At 42.8% G+C, this 19,891-nt stretch overlaps 1 long non-coding RNA gene across 1 annotated transcript in view; it reads left to right on the top strand.

Moving 5' to 3' along the window:
- Positions 1 to 19,891, top strand: part of LOC138942647 (uncharacterized) — a 273,249-nt gene that overhangs the window by 165,535 nt on the left and 87,823 nt on the right. The gene's annotated exons all lie outside the window — the stretch shown is intronic.

Genomic DNA, 19,891 nt, shown 5'->3' with positions numbered 1-19,891 from the left:
TCAGAATCGTAGAATATTAAAAAAAAAAAAAATCGGTGATAAATAAATATCATTAGCAGACGAATAATTAATTATAATTATATAATAAATTTTCAAAATGTGAAAAAATATATTTTCAAAGACTAGAATTGATTTTGTAAACGTAAAAGAGATCGTTAAATTTGATTTACGAGGTCTAGAATAAAAAAATACATTTGTTCATATACGCCAAAAGATTACTCGATAGGAGACTTAATAATTTCATTTCATTTCTATCAAGTAGAGGTATAAATTATACAAGTCATGACGCGAATAGAGAGTATCGCTTCGGGCATCTCATTAGCGCCTTGTTGAAGTATAATAATTTATAGCGCGATTTTATGGATCCGAGGATTTATCGCGATTTTACGAATTCGTTTCATTCGCTATATCGCGAAAAAAAAAAATGATTTTACTGACGGAAATAAGGCACTGTATCAGGCCTATTATCCCGATAATGATCGTGTGTGCGAGTCCTACTCTCTCTCTCTCTCTCTCTCTCTCTTCAGAGTGTACCCCGTACACTAATCGTCAAACAGTTATCGTCAATCTCATTATACGCATACCATACGCGTGTATCATGATACGTGGCGAATCATACGCGGCTTAACCAGGAGCCAGGAGGTAGATCTCGAGAGTGCGCAACGAGCGAGAGGACAAGGAAAGTCATCGGCAGGGGTGAGGGGGGGGGGAGGGAGGCAGGTTTTAACACACGCGGACGGGCCCCTTCTCTCTCTCTCTCTCTCTCTCTCTCTCTCTCTCTCTCTCTCTCTCTCTCTCTCTCTCTCTCTCTCTCTCTCTCTCTCTCTCTCTCTCTCCCTCTCTACGCGGTTCTTAGTTGGTCCGCGCGAACGAGGGTGATGTCATTGTGTGCCTGTTCGATCCGCTATCGCGAATTTTAATGATGGTGCAAATGTCTCGGCGAACCCGGCGCTATATTATCTCGGGGGAGAGTTTAGGCCGGATGTGCCGGGGCCGCCCACGCTTTAGCAGCTCGGGAACGAGACGAGCCCGCCATTCCTCTTGCCGGGAGCTTCTTATACCTTCGCGCCTCCGTGGAATTTCGGTCTTTGTCTCGGCAAAACGGTTTTCGTTCTTTCGCGGCGGCTCCACAGGCGGAACGCGAGAAAAAAAAAAAGAATTCAAACGGACTCCGGTATACGACCGATGCCTCCGTCGCGGCAGTCTCATGTTGCCTGTCAATAGCCGCAATTTATTACTTCTCCGATCTCGTATCGCTTGACATATTGGTATGAAATGGAGATAATACGTGTTGTAAGCTACGCGAATTTCTTTAAACGAGAGAGGGGTGGGGGGTGGGGGGGACAATCGAATCTATTATCGTGTATTTTTATCGTCGATTCTTTTAGTCGTCGCGAGGTGAAATTAATAATTTACACCTTCTATAAGATTCGTGTCTACAGAAAAAAAAAAAATCAAATAAAAATTACTAACGCTCACGATCTCAGCGTTGAAAATCAAAGCTGAGCTCAGACAAGATCGCGGCGCGCACGAAAGTTTGAAGTGGGATTGGAAAGATCCTTACCCACGATCAAGGAGCTCCCGGCGAGAAAACGACGATGAGGTCGCTTCTATCACGCGATTCCCCGCCGGCTGCTTCGTAAATTTCAATTTATACGCGTGTTCGGTCGTTTTGCTCGGTCGTTTAAGAGCCACGCGAACGACTTACGGAGAGACGAGAAGCAGATGATGTCTCGGTACCGAAATGCATTGTGACATCGACGAATTTTAATCGGGATAATTGTGTGCTCGGGGATAAAAGGGTGAGAAGATAAGATGGAGATATAAAAAAAAAAAAAATCTGATATATATATCTGATGAAATATACAATGGAAAGGGAAGAGTGAAACGCCTCCACCTCCTTCTCTTCTACATTTCGTGTTTAATCAAGACCGAATGTTTTACGCGAGATCATTAAAAGCGAAATGCTTCTCGTGCCTTTACTTGAATGCATAAACCCGTAAACGGCAATATCGAGATTTACGTCACTTTTATTTGAATAAAGTTTCTGTTGCGCGTCTATGATCTCGCGTTCTAGATTTTCGATTCTCGTAGTGTATCATGATCCTCGCGTGTTGCTTCGAATCTTCAGAATGATGCGGTAAAAAGAGTTAACTTTGGCGGAAGCCTGCGGAAAGCAACGGTCAAGTCTCACGATCGTAACGCGATTAGAAAACCAGTGTCGTCGTCGTCGTCGTCACGATCTTTATAAATCTTGAAGCGAGTATCGAGTCGTATGTACTTGTAAATTAATAACGCCAATCGATAAGACGATGTAATATCTATTACGGTTGATAGCGGCATAGTTGTAACGTAAACTTGTCCCGTAAAGAGCGCTTTATTATTTATCAAATCGAGCGAGGAATCGCTATCCATGTTGTAGACACTAGAGATAATCATTCGACTTTGTATTGTATATTATTATGTATGTTTATTTATCAATACAAATGAGGAAAGATTCCAATCAGAAATAAAAGAGGAGAAAAACAAGAAACGCGCGTATAAATCTAGAAAAGAAGAAGAAAAAAAATTAATCATGCGCAATCGAAAGTTGAACAGATCGTTTGAAAGCAGAAGAGGAAAACACGCGCACAAACATATATAGCAGCACAAATGTGGAAAAGATCACACGAATTGAGAAATTGACACGCGAGTTACACTGATTCTAATAATCGCGCCCTTTGCGATAGTTAGATAGTAATTCGTAATGACCTAGGGGGAAGGGGAGGGAGACGTACGTTAAAAAAATTAAATAAAACTGCTAACACATAAAAGGTAATACACTTCCGATTTAATCGTCACTTAAATATGTTGTAGGGGAGGTTTCCCTAAATAATTCTCCGTAAGAAATAAGTAGGGGACGGGTTTGATTTCGGAGATACAACAAATTAAAGTTTCACAGTCTCAATGCTTTTTCTTAGATATTATAAAGTGATATTAGGAAAAGTCAAGTGTTGCGTTTGTTGTAGAGCGGGCAGACGAGAAAGTATTTGTTTACTTTTACGGGATAAACACACGGGCATGAATATTTTGTCAATAATGTGTTTCGCACACTTATTTCTCGCAGTTCGTTAACAGCTTTCAACATGCGAAGGCATGAATTTTTGAGTCTTCAAAAATATTTATTGAATATTATTTGTTGCGCGGACGGCGATGAGGCTCTGCACTTTTGCACTCTATCCCAAAGAAAAATTCTAACTCAACTGTAATTTTTAAACTGAAAATAGATTTCGATTGGGTTATATCTTCCGAAAGTGGAGCTTCCCGTGGGAGGGGGAGGGGGGAGGGGGAGGGGGGAGGGGGACTCATTGTGTCCACGCATATACTTTGCGACGCGAAGCGAGGTCCACACCATAATTGTTGTGCGGATGGAAAAAGTGTATGCGTGAACGACGCAGTGGGTTCTCTTCAGGGGGGGGGGGGGAGGAGGGGGGAGAAACATATAACCTAATCCAAATCTATTTCTAATTTAAAACGAAAATTTATCTTTATACTTATATTAATGCTTCATTTTCCATACGCGAAAGTTTTTAACGAACTGAAAAATAAGTGAAACAACATTATTGACAAAGTATCCGTAAATATATCTCATAAATGTAAAGAAACACGTTTTTCACGTCTGTTCTACACAAATACAACGTATAAACAAACTTTATTTTTTCTTATTTTATAATAGAAGATGCATTAAAACACTATAAACTTTAATTTGTTATATCGCCTAAATTAATGCTACATTAACCCTACAAATTTCTTGCGGGGAATTATTCAGAAAAATCTCCCCTATAACATAATTAAGTAGCGATAAAATCGCAGGTGTATTATCTTTTATGCAGTTTTACTCCAATTTAAACAATTAATATTTTTATTAATAATATGAAAGAAAGACAGCGTCACAGATACATGTTGACGATCTTTCAAAGAATACAAATTACAAATTTGCATTAAATGATCATATCATTCGAAATCCGATATAAATTGTGATAGTTACGATGAAATAATGATACCGTAAATAGTCTCAATCCTCATATCTATAAATATATCAAAGCCTCATATCTATAAGCAGGAAGAAGGTTCCGCAATGCATTTTACGCAGAAGACGAAGATAAAATATCGATAGGCTTAATCACACGATGCGACGATAGGAGATTCGCCGTATAATTAATCGTCCAAAAATAATACGGCTCTCTCAAAGGACCGTGGAAGGCCGTATCATTTGGAATTCAGAAACCGTGGCAGATGATCGTCGTTAACGTCGCTTTGAAGATCTCGTCTCTCTCTCTCTCTCGTAAAAGGTGGTAAATCGGCGTTGCACTTCTCGTCCCGCTCGCTGACGGACAAACGGACGGACGGACGGACGGACGGATGGTCCGTTGGGAGGCATCGGTGAAGAAGAAGTGAGACAAACGGGAGCGAAAGCCCGGTCGTCTAACGAGCCCCGCCGCGAGAGACGCGGACGACGTTTCTCACCATTGCTCTCGTTATCCGGTGTCTCGAATGGTCGCGCGCGCGCACATACACATACACACGCACACACACATGCACATACGCGGCGTGGCCCTGTTAAAGAGTGATTTAATCATCCCGTCGCATCTCAAGATCGGGAAAAAATCCGCTATTAAGGTACGCGCGTGTGTCATCTCATCGAGATTGTCCTGCTAATTGCATCTCGCGCTGTCGAACGAAACTGTCCTTAAGCGCACGATAAAGTCACGTCATTGAGGGGATTTTAGCACGACGTGAGGCCGAGGAGATTCGTAATCCCTTGTGAGGAGTTTCAGGATAAATACAGCACATTGTCGACATTTGTCTCATATATGTACAATATGATTAATCGCACCTTGAACGCAAAAAAGATTGTATATTTTGACTAAACATTAATAGATATTTGTATAGAAGCTCTTTGATATTTTTTGAACGATTTATCTTATTATTGCAATCTACGTAAGGCTAACTGTATAGCCGTGCTTCTCCGGGCCTTGATAAATTGATTTCAGGTGAAAGAGAGAGAGAGAGAACGATGTCGCACGCGCGTGGATACGCGTTTTCAGGCGATGGCGGTCGGTCATTGTCTCAGGTATTATCGAGGCGGGCATCTCGACGCCTCTTGAAGTTGCGGAGGCGGTCAAGCCCTTCTTTCTCTTGTTCCTTGTGTCTTTCTTTCTCTCATCTCGTTGTCGTCGTCGTCGTCGTCGTCATCGTCGTCGTCGTCGTCGTACCGATGCACTAGCGGCGAAGAGAGAAAAGGGACTCTCCTGTCTCGAGCATTTTTTTAAAGCACAACGTCAACCTCAACGGAGCGGAAAATTATAAATAATGACGAGCCTATAGATTCGTGTTCCATCTCGAACTTTTTCGACGGTTTACCACCAAATGACGACGACGACGACGACGACGACGACGACGAGCAACGATAAAAGGAAACGGGGCAACGAACGAAAAGAAATTTCACGTCGAGAGGCAACGTGATTCTGATTCTTCTTTTTGTGCGATATAATTATTAAAAAAAAAAAAAAAAAAACGAAGACAGTAGTGACCGATATCGCGGATGAAAATGATTATTTTATTCTTGATTTTATTCTCTCGCGAAAGAGTGTTTTTAGGATTTTTATCTCGGAAGGGCAAAAAGCTTAATATAATTATAATTCTTGAAATTAAAATATGTAATTTTTTTTTATTCATAATATTTACATATATGTACAAAAAAATAATTTATTTTCGAACAATATTTAATGTTGGAGATAAAAAATATAATTAAAAATAATTTTTCGAAATAATTTATTTATACATAAAAATAATGTAAATAAAAAAAATTCCACATAAATATAAGAAACGGATTAATAATGAAAATTATCCAATACATAAAGTTAAAATTAATTAAAAATTTAATCATTTCAATTTATAAAATGTATTTTATACTGAATAACTATTAAGTTATTAATAGACGCGTGCGGAAGACGATACTTGATGCTTACACGAATCCGCAATGCGAGGTGATATGACACGTAATGATTATGTGCAACCCGTATCGCCGTTCGTTGTAATCGGTGACCGAGATAACTGCGTATCAACGCATAGCCACATCGGAAGACAACGTGCATGTTGCGCGCGCACGTTGACGCCAACTTCGCTGATGTCTTCCACGAACGTTCGGGTGGACATCTCCTTAATGATCAGCTCGGTGTATCGCGGCGGATAATCATCAGATCCGGTACGCGAAGAGATGCTTTCTTTCTCTCTCTTGCGCGAATCGAGACAAGTTGCCGGCCGTCGAATGGTTAGACATCGATCCCCCGATCCTGATCGTATAAATGCGTTATATATCGTTTTATCTCTCTCTCTCTCTCATTATAATATACGCGCTCTTTCTCTTTCTCTTTTATCAAACGACAAATGTGCATCGATGTTGCCGACACGTCGCCAACGTCGCCTTCTCGCGAAGCAGGCCTCGTTATTTCGGCCTAGCATTATCGACCTCGCGTTACTTTCCTCTATCCGAAAGGATAAACAATCTCTCTTCCCATACATGTACCATAGTTCGCCGTAACGTTGTAATCTGATGCCGACCGGACGCCCCATGAATGTGACCGTGAATTGTTTATATACATACGCTTACATTTGTTATAAGTAGCGAGACGATATGTATCGTACCGTAACACATATGTAACGCCGATACATTTAACGTCGGCTAGAGCTTCAAATTCAACCGATCGTTCTTTCAAACCTCGGAACTCGTATTTGTGAGATCCACTCTACCGGTGTGACGATGATGAGATATTTCGTTCGCTTGTCGAAGCTCGCTACGAGAGAATACGATAGCGAGAGAAAATGCAGTGTGAGAAAGAAGCTAATTAAAGACAAGTATAAAAACTGTGTCTCCCCTTTCGAATATACGACGGCGCGTTCGCGGTGAAAATCGGACACCGAGAGAGTATACCCGAAGAGGTATTCGAGACTCTTGTTGTAGCCTGTTCTACGCGTAGACCACTAGGTAGGTACTACTACATCATGGACGAGCATTGGATGGAAGCGCGTCGCGCATCAAAAGACGCCGCCGCCACGATATAGGGTTACCGACTCCGCCGTAAACCACCTTATGCCTTCTAATGGTTTGTATTGGGTTAGGATCCTCACTCTATACGTGGATTCCATCGATCCTTGAACTATTTTTAGCGCGCGTCTCCAACAGGTGCTGCGGAGACGTTCGGTCAGGTATCCCGATCAACGATAAGAGATTTTATCGAAGCGCGACGAGCGTCTTAAAACTTTTTACACCTTCGTATACTTGGCGCACTCCGTGATCTTCTGCAAACACAACGATAAACGGAATCGCGTAATTTGAACGATTTAACTATAAGGGCGGTAATAAAAGAGATAATTATATGCTCGCGTTACTTTTCGACCGATCAACGTCCTAAGAAACATCGAATTCCGCGATCAAGCCTGTCTAAGCGATTCGATTATATCCCTCTCAACTCGGGACGAATAAATTAAATGAGGCGAAAAGGAGAAGCGCGCGGCTCGCCTCTCTCCTCCTCTTCTGCCTTCGAGTAGTGTGTTAGAATGACGAATCCCTTCGGAGGATCGTCGGCTATTTAGATACCAATCTAGATGGAGGCCACGGATTCGGTCCTATCGGGGAAATCTTAGACGCGACGAGACGGACCCCACGATACGGTGCTTGGTGGGCGCCTTCGAGGCGTCGGGCATCGTTCACGCGTAAAAAATTAGAGATCGCGGCTCCTTCCTATGTAATACGCGGTTTAACCTCCCATAATGCGGTGTAACTTTTGATCACAGATGATATCGAGCGTAATAGTGACAACAGTTTCATTAGTTTTCATCGCCGCTTACGATTACAGAGTTATTTATAATTACAACTTCACCTTCGCATCGCGCATCGTTTCATTTCTTATATAATACACTCGTCTACTAAAGTATACGAAATTATGTCTTCTTTTCTCACGCTAATTTCTTACACGATTTAAAACACAGATCTTGATATTTTTATTTTTTTATTTTTTGAGGGAGAAAGATTTTGATATTTTTATTATATACCGAGACAACGAAATAAAATCGTAGCGCTTGTTCGCGTAGATGCTGACATCAAATCGCGAGAATCCGATGAGAAGAGAGAAACGGAGAGAGGGGTAGGCCAGCTTTGTTACCTTGTTGGAAGCGTGGAAGACGATCTCGGGGAGAACGGAGTGAGAGGGTGGGGGAGGGGAAGGGGAGAGATATTAGCGAGACAAATAGCTCGGTGTGAGCGTGGGAGTATACATATTCCCATGTATATATGTATGTGGGAATACGGTAGGGCTAGTTATACTACGTATCTTGGCATACTATAACTGAACGAGCCCGGTACGCTTGTACTCGGCTCACGGCATCCACTACGCGAGTAAGCGGAGCTTAGTCTCCCGTATTAGCATATGAGCGGCGCCTAATTAACGCCCCAGACTACCGCGACGTGAGGGCATTAAATAATGTAAACCCGGAGCCCCGCCATTGTCTTACCCGTAAAGCCGTTCGTAAAACTCCGGTTAAGTCGGCGAATGGTTACCAGATTTCGGCGCCGCTCTAAGGGCGAGAGGTGTCTCCTTGGAGAGTCGCTTTGCCTCCCTGTAGCAGAGAAGACTAATTTTACTCAGGGATAATCGTATACATCGTCGTTCCCTCTCTTACGCGTAATACGCGAAGTCTCGCAAAACTATTGGCGTACAGGCGCCAAGAAATTCCTTCGTCAATTTTTCTTCCTTAGTATAATTTATCTAGTAAATGGATATATATAACAAAGTGTCCCTAAGCATGTGTCAAAAATTTTAGGGGATGATTCTTTGAAGACTAATCTTTTAAAGAATAGTTTATGTACATAAATATCCTAAACGGCATAATTTTTGAAATACAGGATATTTTTTTCAAGATTAAAAAATGAGATTTTAAGAATATATTTTGACAAATATAAAATTAAACAAAATTATTAGAAATTGTTGGAAATAATTACGTCCAGTCATGATACACGAAGCTGTTCTCCTTCTCATTAGTTGGCGAATACGTTAATTAAATTTTCAATATTTTCTATCGGGATGGTATAAATTGAGGATTTAACCCAGAGAAAAAAATCCAAGGGACTCACAATATTTTTAGTATCTTTCTTTGTGCTATTTCTGTTTTTCCACTTCAAACTTACTGTGCTCTCCCGATTCGCAAGGCGACATGCAAACCTTAAGAACGCGGGTAAGCTAGTTACGCCATAAATACTATGCTTCAGCAGGTTGTGACAGACACCGGTATGTAACGGCAGCCGGTTATTAAAACGGCTCCGATCCCCGTGCGACAAGGAACGGAAACGTGACCGACGATAATCCCGCGCGCGGATTCCGCCGATGGGAAAAAAATCAATCTCTCCCGGTGATCTCTCCCGTATGGCGGAGGCGAGCACCATTTAAAGAGTAGACGCGTCGATTTTGAAACTCTGCGAACACCGCACGGGGTCCACCGTGCGCTTCGAACTGGCCTCTCTCTTTCTCTCGCGGCGGCATATTGTCAGGCGATAAAACGAGGCTGGCAGAAGGCGGCGGGAATAAATTTATGAATGCTGAAAGCCGAGGCTGCATTCCGCGCGCGGCCTGCTCCCGACACACTGAATTGTCGCTCTCATTAGCGACTCGCCCGGGCTTTCTTTCTCCGGTCATCTCTCACTCTCTCTCTCTCTCTCTCTCTCTTTCCTCCTTCTTTGTTCCGCTTTTCTCTCTCGTCTCTTTCGCCTCGGGCTCTTCCATTCTTCCTCTTTCTGATTGATATGCGTCGCACGGTCTTCCGAGTCCATTTCCAGAACCGCACTAATCTCAGCGGCTTTAATGAATTTTAATCGAAAGCGAGCATCTTATTCCGTCAAACGATCGGGAACGACGGGGAACGATCACGATCCGTGGCCAAGAGACGAGCCCAGTCGTGTGTTAATTGGAATCTCTCTCTTTCTCGCTTTCTCTCTCTCTCTCTCTCTCTCGAGTACTATGTGGGCGTACATGATAGATATAAAACGCGACATCGTAAATGTCGCGCAACGTCGTGACGAGATATAAAGAAAGGACACGCGCGCGAATGTGCAGCGCATAACGTGCCGTTCTGAACGGATGCAGATAACCTTTGCACAGCACAGTGCCAAGGCGCAAACGAAACTAATGTAATTCTTAAAAATCTATTTGTCAAAAGAAAGAGTTTGTAAATAGAAATGATCTAATTCGAAAAATTCTGACTTTTAGTAAAAACTTTATGTATTATATGTAGAACAGGATAATATATAAAGAAATTTACTGAAATATTAATAATGTTATATTAAAAGAAATTTATGTGTGTGTGTGTGTGTGTCTTTTTGTTTACAATTTTAAAATATTATATCAAGTCTCTAAAAAATTATCTTCTTTAATTAAAAAATAAAAAAGAAACACAAGAAGAAGAAGAAAAAAAAAACAAGTCATATAATCTTTAAATATTGATAATCATATTAATATTATCGAGAATTATTATTGATAATTGTCTAAAGTTTTGCGACATTTTCAGAGATATCGCGTACTTGTTATCCATACGATAAATTGAATAAGAGACGAGGATTGCAACGAAATAAGGAGGGCGGAATAATAACTTGGCGCATTATGCGCCGAGTGTAGTGGAAATAAGTGCATCGAGCACGATCGTAAGTCTCGTTTTGCGCATAAGTCAAGTCGGCGGCTAATAGTTAACGACTTTCCGGCCAAATAGTTCGGCCGTATGTTACGCGTGCGATATATGCGCAGCTGTACGGAGCAGAGAGCCGTAGCGATAAAACTTTCGCTCTACAAGTTTGGGCGTTAATGCCGTTGCTTATTCGGCCGATTTATCGAATGAATACGAAAGTCCCCTCCCTCTCTGTCCCCGATATGCGTATCGACGAGCGGAGTTTAACAGCAATTTAATAAATATCCGGTGTGAAATTGCGCGGCGAATATTTTGTACTATAGTTACACGGCGATAGTATTGACATGCTTTTTGCAACGGCATACGCACACTTTATAGTCTAATAATCAATGCGATCTATTTCCGGAAGTATAGATGACGTCATTTGTCGTCGATTACACCGAATATTTCATTGAGATTGAACCTAATTCAAACAGCTGTCCGACGATATATCTGAGATCTTTGACGATTATTACGATAGAGACATAATTCGAGTAACGAAGGTCGTTCTGGTAGCTCGAAGGCTGCCTGTGCGAGATGATGCGTATACTTCCCTCGTCGTTACGGGCGTTGCATGCTTAATTGTACCGCCACGTCTCTAACGTCGTCCTCGTCGTCTCGTCGTCTCGTCGTTCGTCGCCGCTTAGGTGCCAGCGCGCGTTAATGACGCGTGTATTAAAAACGCGAGCGACTTAAAATAAACGGTCCCGCGGACGCGGTGATTGATGAGAGTGCTACTCCTCTCGTTCCCTACTCCTTTCTGGCCGAGGCGGAGCCTCGAGAAGAACAGCTCGAAACTTGGTGCGCGAACAACGAACGAGGTAGAAGTACACCTCGACGATTTGTGTCGCGCTATTTGCACAAGCATGCTGGCACGGAGCTTTCAACGGCGAGAAATTTAATGTTATATAACAGAGAGCGAAGAGTTTTATTAGCTTAGGACTAAAGACTTTGAGACAAGCACAGATAATGTGCCTCCGTATATATATTCTCTTAAACTGAATCAGTATGAAAATGTCACCGATTAAAGCAGCGACACACGATTTTACCGAATCAGCGAGTATTTCACTGATCTTCAAAAAAAAAAAAAAACATTCACGCTTTGCTACTTCGTCTTTATATCCCACTGTAAATAATAGTAAATTATTGGGCAAAAGTATGTAAAGGAATAATGTTTGAGTTATTTAAAAAATCTTATATTCAAAGATTTATTGTGCTTTTTTATATTAATATCTTTTAATTTCTTAAATACGTTATTAATTAATTAAAAAAAAATTAATATAATATATTAAATATATAAATACATAATTATGATTTAATCTAAATAGCTATTGCAATTAAAGTATAATGTTGAGAAAGTTTAAAAAAAATATATTTAATATATTTATTTTTAGATGATTTTTCACTTATAAATAAAAGAATATATTGTATTTTTATAATAAAACACAGATATATGTATATAGAGTATATGAAATCTTTTTATAGAGAAATGTGCATATATATATGATCCGATAATTACTACGTATATAGTCCGATTATAGAATCGTAAGTAATTGGAAGGAGAAAGGGGTCTCGAAATTCACAAGACGTATCTTACTCTGAGACAATTCCAAGAAAATTGGCGACATTTTTATTTTTACGCGCGACGCTTCATCTAGCTCTCTCCCGCGTGCACGGAAAAGAATCTCGTCTCGGGCCTCGAATATCATCTGCCGGGATTTGTAAGGCGCCTCCGTGCATTACTTCCGGCGCTCGCACAAGGCACGGATCTGTCAGCGTAACGATCCTGGTGACGCGCCGCTTCCTCCTCCCGTGACGGCTAAGGAAAATGGGAGGACAGAGGGAGGGGGAGGACTCGTAAATAAATTCGTTCGTGCCGCGCGCAATTATCCTTGAATATTTTAACGAATCGCGTCTAATTATTTATTATTAATCGCTGCTTGACGTAAATCCGCGGAACGCTGACCCGCCGTCGATTACTCAAAATTTTGAACAAGTCGTTGGCGCAAAGCGTGTTTGTCTTACTAATTTGTAATATTAATCATTCCCGTGTGAGAGATCTTCTCGCGTTATGATTTATATCCGTCATGTCCGTCGAGATTGATTTATGTTCGTCTTAAAAATTCTTGTACGTCGTAAAGATAGACGACGCGTTTTATAACTACGGGAAACAATCGGCGCAAGGAAAAGATGCCGAGTTTCGGGGTTGCTTTTTCTCCATCGAGATACTTTATCCGAGATAACTTTGTTGCGATCGCAACTTGCCGTCGCGGATCGTTATAAATCAAGGGATCTAGGTAGAGATAGGTCCTCGATTAATCTGCGCGCGGCAAAGAAGTCGACGATTTGTTTAAAGGTCCCGGAGCAAGGCGCGCGTCGAGAACGGCGATGCATCATGCGTAGGGCGCGTAAGAAGCGCGACATCAAAGACGGGAGCCGCTCTTTGCGCGCCCGCTCGTCGTTTTTAAGCAGGGAGTATCGTGCGAGAAGGTGACGCTGGGAAAATATCATAAATCCACTTTGACGCTTCGCGCCTCGACGTTGTTGTGACACACGCCGCGTGTCTCGGCTCTCTCGCTCCTCCCCCTCTTTTCGAGGGAGAGAGAGATTTTCTTTTTCTCATAATAAACTCTCATTTATATTTATACACCGATTCGGCCAACTGATGGAAGCACGCCGGAGGGAAAGAGATGGAAAGAAAATCTACGGTTACACGTGGAAGGATATGATACGACCGTAAATCGCGCCGTCTCCGAAATGTATCATACGCGTGGAAGACGAACATTAATAGAACGACCGTCGGTCGCATCTCGTCGAGAAACGACGAGGGGGGAGCTCTCTCTCTCTCTCTCTCTCTCCCCTTCAGCGCTCGACGTTACTAATTACGTTACGATGTAGAGTCCCGGGATTGTGTCACAACAAACTTCTCTTCGAGCGAACGCGGGAGTCTTTCGCACGGGGTTGTAAAACTTGGAGTGTAAAATCTCTATTATATTCTCCGTAAAGCCGGGGAGATCGGGTCGCTGGTAGGTAATTAAAATTTTAATTTCGACGGCGACGAAATATGCGTGAGAAGTCGGCGAGATTAACCCGAACGGCGCGAATTTATCCCGAATGTACGAGACATCCGACGGGAATTTTATAATCGCTCGGCACACAATTATACGTATATATATAAAACGCATAGCTGTCGAGCGCGATCGGCGAGATTCGTACGAGGACTTTTTCGCCCGGTGAGTCGATATCGTCGCCGGAACCCCGCTGGCGTAATTAACATTCGGCACGTTTAGCCGAAGAGAGAGAGAGAGAGAGGGGGGGAGGGGGGGAGGGACCGACGAGCTTCTTGCGCCCGGTGGGCCCGCTGGAAGTCCGGGCACTGATTAAGACGTGACCGCGGCGTGACAGACATCGAAACCGCGCGGTTCTATAGCCGATCGTGTATATGGTACATCCTCGCGAGGATACGATGTCTCCTATCGAGAGGGGTCGATGACACTAGTGGAAACGACTACTGCGCGAGGCCAATATCCCTTTGCGCACGCAACTTTGATGTTAATGGAAATCAAAGCGTTGCCTGTAGATTCGAAAGCAGACTATTGCCGAGAGAAAGAGAGAGAGAGAGAGAGAGAGAGAGAGAGAATGCTGTGAAAATTTTAATTTAAAACTCGAACAGGAAGAAATATTTTTTTTCAACAACTTTCTTCTTAATATGTTCCCTCCCAGAAGTGTGGATGGAATTAATAATTTAAGCATTTTTATCTTTTTGCGACTCCAGCCTGAAAAGATTTTATAAAGAGACCGGCGATTTCTCTGTCTCTTTTTCTTTCTCTCGCATTAACTGTACGTTTCGCGCTTAGGAGGAAAAAGCGCGGTCGCATTTCGCCCGGCAATTTTATAAGCATTCTCGCACCGGTATCAATCATAACCCTCGCGATCGCGTTTTTGCCACCTCTCGTCTCCCCGTTCGTCCTCCGATAAGTCCGTCATCGGCGGACACTGGAATGGCAGACGGAACGCCGGCGCATTCAGCGATTCTCGATTGACTCGTCATCCATCGATGTTCCGTCCGCCGACGAGATGCGCGAACGCTTTTTGCCCGGCGATCCGTCCGAGCTAGCGCGATCCGTGATCGCCATTCTGCATGTCGTATTCCTCGACGGTCCCTTAATTAAATACAGTTTTTCATTCGGTCGCTTCCGAACCGATCGCGGCAAATAAATCAGGGACGGATATATATCTCGAGAAATCGGAAACTGGCGCGCAATAATCTCCGTGCTTTACGGGAACGATAATCGAGCGAGGAATTATTAAGGAGAGTCACGTCCCTTGATATGTATATTAACTTTAGAATGTTGATAAACGAGGTGAGGGTCCGTCGATGATCTCGGGACTGGTTTACGTAAGTTTGGTTTCGATATAGATCCGCCCCTGATTAAGTGGAAAAGAGTTACGATCGGCCGAGCACGTCGCCTTCTCGGAAGGCAAACACAAGTAGCCGATATAATTAGTAACGCGCGTGTCCACTTTGCCGAAACTATCGCCAGCTACACACGTTTCTGTTACATGAACCAAAGGACCACTTGCGTCGGAAGGGGGGAAAGGGGTCGGTGGTTACCCTTTCGAGGAAAAGTAGCCGTGTTAATCCGATATCTCGGGGAGAGCGAAATTATAGGATATATTAAGTTAGTCCTAATTTTTTAATCACCAAATAATATCGTATTCTTTCTTCGATTACAATTTTCAATCCAACATTTACTTTGATATTTTAAATGATCAATTTGTCCACTTTTGATACTATTTAATCTATGTTATATCTATTTATATATCTCTTTAATTTTCCTTCTCTTTTAAATCTTTAAGTAGGAACTTGTTCGTTTACCGTCTGTTTAAAAAACAAAGTAAAAGAGCTCAATTCCTATAAAAATTAAACCTGTCAAAATTCTTTAGAATCCATAAGCGTGATAAAATTAAAACGGAGAGGAAGAAGCAAAATTTCACCAAATGTGACATAATAACAGTAAAATGAATATTCTACGGATCCTTAATAAGGAAAGAAATAATTATCGATATTATCCATAAAAGTCAACACGATTTTCGATACCTTGTCTCTCTTAACGGACAGATGCAACGACGAAACACTTGGTAACAATTTAACGTCTACATTTTCGCGTTACGCTCCAATTTCGCGCCTCGCTCCGTCGTCTCGTATCGTCGCGCGTTCAACTTACGACTCTCGTAAATCGCGCGGCCAACGCCCCGTCGACGGCGACGCGACGTAATCCCCGAAACATTCGCGCGAGCGCCTCATAGAGGGACGTTAACGTTCAGCCCGGGTGATTAAATAAGTCATATCGCCGCGGCATCCTCCAGAACCCGGCGTCGTCCGTCTCTCAGTTGTCGACTGCCAGAAGCAGTTCTTTTTACCTCCTGCACCCCGCATAGGGTCCACTCTCTTCTCTCTCTCTCTCTCTCTCTCTCTCTACTCTTTTCTCGGGTTCGTTCTTTTATTCCTTTCCTTGCGCGAGATGCAGTATTTATAAGCAGGGGACGAGAGACCGTCGCGACCGAAAGAGAGAAAAGATAGGAGGGAGAGCCGGAGGATTTCGTAGCACGCGTTTCTCGCTGTCGGAGATGATACGCGCATACTCGGTTGCTTTCGGATGAGAAGCAGCGACTCGTCGTCGCTCTCTCGCTTTGACAGACCGGCGGCTGGCGTGAAACGCTCGCCAATTAACCAGCGGTGAATTATGCACCTCCGTTACTTAGCCGCGAGCTTAGTAGGTGAGTTACGTGGTACTTGCCAACCGACAAGCCGCGGACGAATTCGAGCATCTCGCCGAGCAGGGGGGAGAGGCTCCTTCTCTTCTTCTGCGTCCCACGTCTTTTATCTTCGTTCTTCTCTCGGGCGTTTCTGGTCCCTCCTCTCCCACAGGCCGAAGCGCACAAAGAGAGGGTACGGTGTCGCGAGCAGCCGGACATCCGGTAACTTGGCAGAGGTCCCTTTGAAGTCTTTGAGAACGCGAATTCGCGGGATCGTACGCCGAATGAAATATTGCCACGTGCATCTTGTCTTCTCTCTCTCTCTCTCTTTCTCTTTGTTCCTGTCTCCCTCACCGCGTTGCAACATATTGCGCGAATATGCGTTAAAGTGGAAAGGATTACGAACTGCAGAGGGGAATAGCTACCGCGGACGACAAATTATAGCTTTCCTTAGATACTTACATCTTTTTTCTCTCCAAGATCAACTCGCGAAGCTATCCGTCACTTTGGATGCGTCATAACGTATACGTTCCGATCGAAAGAGTGAAATTTCAAGCGCGCGGATGTTAATGCTCGTCAGTCGATGGAGATTGAATTACCGCGACTATCATACGCCGCATCCGCGGATATTGAAGATGAAATATCATCGTACGTTTCAATCTGCGTCATTGACCGAAATTACCTTTGTACACCGCCGACACACGGCGTGTGATAAATCTGTGTGGGGAAAAAAGAAAAAAAAAAATTACCCAACCAGGCTGGGAGACGGGGACTCGCTCGTTCGCGGACTCGACCTGACAATACCATACCGTTGAGGTGTCCCTCGTAAAATTCGAATTTGTCCGCCGGTCGTTAGTCGGGAGGAATCCAAAACCATCTTTTGCTCGCACTCCGCGCCGCCGCGAGCTTTTTCTCTCTTCCTCCCTCGCATGGTCGTACGGAATATATAATCTACCGCGGCCGTACAACAATCTATCACTTTCGTACAACGAAAGTTTGACGCAGTGTCAAAACGCGGGACCCGCGTTAATTTTTCATGTCGTTTCACCCGGAACTCGTGCTGTATAACTGCGTCTCCTAACCCCCTCCCCCCTTCCACCTCCTTATCCCATCTTGTCTCTCTCTTTCTCTCTCGATCGTACGTACACACAACGCAACGGGTCGACCTGATCCAATGTCGACGACGCTGGTCCAGCGAGTTGTCTCTCGACGTTGCCATTCATTATTCACCACCTACACCGATACGCTACGTTTCAACGACGCGGGACGTACTTGCGTGGCGATGCGCCAAAAAAGAATAGCAAAAAGAGAACGTTGCCACATATCTGTTTTACAGATTGTTTAGATGAGTGAAACTCGCTTCGCGTATTATCGCGCGTAGATGAAAAAAAAAAAAAATCATATTTTCGCCTTCTCATCTCAGCGTTAAAACACGAAATCAAATTACGAGTTTCTTTGACAAAGCTGATTGTTCGAAAAATTGAAATAGATGGTGAAGAGTTAATTGAATATTCATTTACATATCAGTACTATCGTTCTCTTTCTCTCTTTTCTTCTTTAATTATAGAAAAATCTTCGCGAAACTAATCAATGCTCATTTATCCGGAAACTTAAATAATATTATCCCGAAACACACTACGTGAAAATAATATTGCAAGGCAGTTTAATTTACTTATCGTAATTTATTATCGTAATTAATTAAATTTTATTATAAAAAAATATGAAAATGACATTTATTAAAAATAATATACGTATATTAACATCACGCCTGAAGCTACTTATTCTCTTTCCTCCCCCTCCCCCCCTCTCTCTTGCGACGTATTTACGAGGACAACTTTGCTTTAGCAGTCCTCGTCGATGTTTCAACTTTATCGCGACCAAAGTATGATTTTACGAGATGCCGCTGGGCTAAATATGCCCGCGTCGTAAAATTAACGACGTTTCCATAAAGGAATCCGGCGCTTGCGTTAAAACTCGATAAAAGCCAATAAAGCATCGCGCAGTTTAGTCGAGTTCATCGTCTTCTATTTCCCCTCTTCGAGTAATCGCGATAGAGCTACTCCCATTTTTGCGTCGTCTTTCCTCCCGGGATAAGACGCGTTCGCTGCAACAGGAACCGTTGAAAAATTCTCATCGTTCTATAAAAAGGATGAGAAAAATCTCGCGATCGCCCGAGTACAGCATCTCCGCGCTATGTGCGCGTATACGCATCGATAAGGCTATTTAATTTTTTATTAACCGTGACAACGTTAATAGAGTCGCGCGCAGAAGGTTCAACGCGTAAAGTTTCACCCGTGAAATTATACGCGGAAATGAGAAAGAGCGCCTATATAAAGGAATGCGCGGATCTTACTCATGCCGAGGCACAACCGCTGATTTATGCCGCGATTGCGAACTTTATACACTTTACTTATGGTCTCTTGTGAATATTGATACGTTCTCTCTCTACTTTGTGTTTTACACAGTTGCGATAAATTGCCGCGGAAATTGATAAAATCGCAATAAAATCTAGTAGCTGTAATACGTATCCGTGATGGGCGAGATATTCCGGTGTTTCTTGAGCATTACGAGCTCTTGCGGCTAAGGGGAAAACGAAGGTCGTCGTTTCGTCGTTATTACACCATGATGGAAACTTATAACACTAAAAATGACCATATAACACCCGCGCACGTTTGCGGAATAAAGTAGCTAGTTATTCTTTCTCTCTCCCTCTCTTTCCTTCTTTTTCTCTGCGAGATGTATACATCATTCAATAGCTTTGTCGTTCTTAGCATGATCATTTCAAAAGTGGATCGCTGCACTAGTAATAAGTTCGATTTATCTGCATCGAAAACTTACAGAGTTTATATCACGCGATTTAATTGCTATTTAGAGCATTTGCGATGCGTCATGATTCGTCGATTCTAAAGCGTAAAATTTTTCATTATCGAAATAATACGTATTGTTAAACAACTGATGCAAGTAATTCCTTGTCCGTTAAATTTTAAAAGTTATGTGTTTCGATTTGTTTATCTTTTTTTTTTTTTTTTTGTTCTAGATTGTAAAAAACATTGCAGGAGAAATAACTCATTTTTCACGTTCGCAACTTAACGTCAAACGTATTCCCGTAAACACCTTGTTGTCACTGGCGTTTCTCTATTATTTGTAACAATTTCTCTTCGTTCCTAGTCTTTCCAGTGATCTTTCGAAGACACTGTGTCTTTCAGATCACCGGATGCTTAGAATGCACAGGGACATTGGTGCCCGCATAACTCTGACGGACCTAGCAGGGGGAACGTCCCCCTCAGCAACCCTTTGAAGGTTTATGCCGATTCAGAAACGAGTTGATTCATGAAGACGGCGTGGACCTCCTCGGGATCCACGACTCGATGCAAGCCCA

This window comes from Polyergus mexicanus, unplaced genomic scaffold (assembly GCF_030449975.1).
Source record: "Polyergus mexicanus isolate NDT 795.1 unplaced genomic scaffold, iyPolMexi1.0 SCAF_23, whole genome shotgun sequence".
Taxonomy (NCBI): domain Eukaryota; kingdom Metazoa; phylum Arthropoda; class Insecta; order Hymenoptera; family Formicidae; genus Polyergus; species Polyergus mexicanus.
Note: the sequence above shows the minus strand (reverse complement) of the source record. Positions and strands in the feature narration are given on the sequence as shown.